Source organism: Octopus bimaculoides, chromosome 20 (genome assembly GCF_046866305.1).
Source record: "Octopus bimaculoides isolate indiv1 chromosome 20, ASM4686630v1, whole genome shotgun sequence".
NCBI lineage: Eukaryota > Metazoa > Mollusca > Cephalopoda > Octopoda > Octopodidae > Octopus > Octopus bimaculoides.
In genome coordinates this window covers 1580091-1584068 of record NC_142947.1, presented here as the reverse complement: position 1 = coordinate 1584068, position 3978 = coordinate 1580091, and the positions used below count along the sequence as shown (strand labels likewise).

The 3978-nt window shown below is 34.0% G+C and overlaps 1 long non-coding RNA gene across 1 annotated transcript in view; it reads right to left on the bottom strand.

Annotated features, from left to right (window-relative positions):
- Nucleotides 1-1289: 1289 nt before the first annotated feature.
- The window catches only part of LOC128250327 (uncharacterized), a 10745-nt gene continuing 8056 nt past the window's right edge, over nucleotides 1290-3978 (bottom strand). Inside the window, exon 3 of the long non-coding RNA XR_008266354.2 lies at nucleotides 1290-1435. This is a non-coding gene — a long non-coding RNA (uncharacterized LOC128250327). The remainder of the gene's footprint in view (nucleotides 1436-3978) is intronic.

The window sequence follows — 3978 nt, the reverse complement described above, 5'->3', positions numbered from 1 at the left end:
TCTATCTATCTATCTATCTATCAACTGGCTGTTGTCACGTCCAACTTCGTCGTCTTTAAAATTTATCTATTTCTTAATGTGTATTTGCAAATAATTTTTGAAAGTGAAAATTTTGAATGTGGAAAAGGAACTTCGGATTGAACCCTAAGCCATTTGCTTGACTAGCGAGTTTTTTATCAAATATTCACTCCTGTTTAAACTCATTTAGTCATATTTCAATTATATAAGAGAAGTTAACAACGAGGTTGTCTTGATTTTAGACTGCAGCGCTTCCCGGTAATTATTAATTGGTCTTAATTACACCTGGCTAAGATGAATTGAGATTCCATTAATGATACATATATAAGATGATAAACGCTGATTTGTGACAAGCAGGTGCACATGCACACAGTCGTGCGTACGCAGAAATACATGCAGACGTATGTATATCAAACACTCATAGAAGTACATATATATATATATATATATATATATATATATATATAACTGTGTTTACCTGTGTGTTTGTGTGTGTGTGTGGGTGTGTGTGTGCGTGTGAGTGTGTGTATGTATATGTACATACGTACATATATATGTATATATTTATCCATACTTACCCCACATATATACGCCTACAGGTACGCATATATATATATATATATATATATATATATATATATATATATATATATATATCACAGAAGTGTTCTTGATACAGTCATCTTGCTTGCAATCAAATTTAAATAATTTAAGAATTTAAAAACATTAAAAGATGTTTGATAAAAATATTAAAAGAGTTTGGCACGCTTTGGATGAAGAACATGAAATCTTTCAGCGCAGTCAAGCATCATATTAATTGGTCCGGAAGTAAAACCGTATTTGGTACTGATTATCTCTCTTTCCGCTTTAGATTCGGATTGAATATTTTTGCGAACTGTTTTCTTTTCGCGTTGCGTATTTAATCATCTTTTTACTTAATTTTGAATAGGAGGAATGTTTGAAATTTTCCTTCAGCTAAAATTAAAAAGCTGTTAGTTTACAAGGAGTATTCACGTGAGATTGATCCTTGGTTTGTTATCGCTGTACTCGAAAATATCTTTCAGAAACAGGAAGACAACATACAAAGGACCACAAAACAAAAATAAGTTTTACAGGAAGTAGCAAGTTTTTAGACAAGCGGGAAGAAAATATTAATCGTTCGAGTATTTAAGAATATCTTGTACAAACACAACTAAACGTAATGTAGTTATCACAACGAGATGTTGTTATAAAAAGCAAACTGCATAAAAGATTCAAAATGTAGTCTTAACTTTACACCAAATTCAGAATTCCGATAACACTGATTTGGTCAATGGCACTCAGGATGTTCTTGAAAACTTCGACTCTTGATATTTTTCCAAAATGTTGATTATGATGGTCTGTCAAAAGTGGGAAAACCAAACTGGATTTAAAACACCTGGAATAATTTAAAACATATCCAAAAAGATCAGAGAGCTCAACCAATCTGGCAAACAATAAAAAAAAAAGCAAACACCATAAAGATATATTCACAACACACACACACACACACACACACACACACACACACACACACACACACACACAGCTACATACTTCGACACACACCGACACATATACACGCAAGCATTATAATCACTCTCAAATTTTCTTACAACCTCCTTCTTCCAATCTTTGGTGAATGAATGACAACAATATTGGTTCAAATTTTAGCAGAAGGCCAGTAATTTCGGAGGAAGGATTAAGTCGATTACACCGATTCCAGTGCTTAACTGTTACTTATTTTATCAAACACAAAGTGGACCACGGTGGAACTTGAACTCAGAACGTATCGGCAGACGAAATACCGCTAAGCATTTCACCCGGCGTGCTAACGATTCTGTCAGCTCCACACCTTAATATTCATAAATATCATACAGATCTTTATATAATACACCACTCGCCTATCAGCGTTAATATTTGTAGACGTTTCGATCCCAGTTTGTAAAGAACTATTATCGTTTTTTGCATGAAATAAGTCAATTATTGCAGACAGTTCCACCAATATTTATTGAGGAATATCCAAATACCCACTAATTATTGCTCTGTGTGTCCTATCTCATGGATTTTCCGCACCCTGAATGATAAGCTTATAAAATAATAATAATAATAATATTAATAGATTGATAAATATTTAAACTTCTACACACCAATATTTTGTAACCACATCAGTGAAGAGATGAAAGCATCAAGTAGTCCACGAGAGAATAGATTAAAATGTGATGTTCTGAGTATATCGATAAAAGAAGGGGGGAACCGTATTTTTTATGGCACACCCAATCGTATCTCGATGCATAGATGTGTAATCGTACTTCGATGTGTTTGAAGAAATTTTCGCTTGTGTATAATCAAGCAGTTTCTCTTTAAACGTTTGAGTAATCTGTGAAGCGATACGCCGAGATATGATGCAAAAGGCATTAACTTCTATATATTTACATAGAAATACACGCATACCCAGACACACACGCACATACACACACACACACACACGCACACACACACACACGCACACATAAATATGCACACACACATGGACACATGCATTTATATGCATATATATGTAAATTCACATCTATATATACATATAAATATTATTACTCTAATTATTACTCTTTCTCTCTCACTTTCTCTCTCTCTGTTTCGGCTTACACATGCATGTATATATAGAGTATATATATGTATATATACATATATACATACACACACATACATATATGTGTGTGTGTATGTATATGTATACGCACATTTGTGTTTGTATATGTAAATACATTACGGCATTAACGTCTATGTAAGTGTGTGTGTTTGTGTGTGTTTCTACGTGTTTATATAACACATATAAAAGGTTTCCACCACGTACAATACCTGTTAATATTCTATATTTATTACATATTTTCTATGAAATATCCTCGCTACTCATCTCAGTCTACACTACGTCAACTTATATAGTTGCTAATATCAATCAATGTTATATTTTAATTGATAATTTACTTTCACTTTTAACTTAATTCATTTTCATCGACAGACACGGAATGTTTTGCTCCCGAACTGTCTAATGGATTTTATAGTCGCACTCACTGATAGTTTAATGTATTTTCACTTTACACTCTACACTTAATCGGCGCTTTCTTCTCTGTTTAAGACTTTATAACGTATTGAGAAGCAGAGATCGTATTGTTGGCTGATATATAGCAACTCATAAAACAACAATTTTCATAACCAATTCGAAGTGTATGTGTATAGCATGATTATAGATATTTCTATTGTACATTCTGTATGTCGTGTGCGCAACAGACACTTTATATGGTGTTTTAACGGTAGAACACCTGAAGAGGTGCCAACCGAGCTATGAAAGAGTCTTGTATTGAGAATAGCAATCGTAACCTCGTATAGCCGTTATTCGATTGTTATCAGTTGTGCACTTTAATTTCAGGTGATAACCAGAGACGTCTTCATAAAATGTTAATTGCTTTGAAGAACTGTATCATTCGACGTTTTACGTAATAGAGAGCAAAGAGTCTTTCGGTGGTCACTCGACCTGCTAGAAATAGAAATCATATCTCATTCGAATCACATCCTACGGCCTTCTAAACGGCACAAGCATGTAAGATAAAGCAGTCCCATATACATACATACATACATACATACATACATACATACATACATACATACATACATACATTGACTATATTATATATATAAATGTGTGTGTGTGTGTGTTTAGCTGTGTCTGCCTTTGTGTCTCTGTTTGTCAAGCCACCGCCGATCGCAGTTGGTTCGTTAACGTCTTCAGCTCAAAAGAGTCCTGCAAGAGTAACCTAGGGAACAGGTCCCAGTCATATCACCACCCCACAAAAAACAAACGAAAGACATAAGCACTGGTGTCGATTCTTTGGACTATATTCTTTCAAAGCTATACACAAGCACGGCAGAAGTCCGATGAGT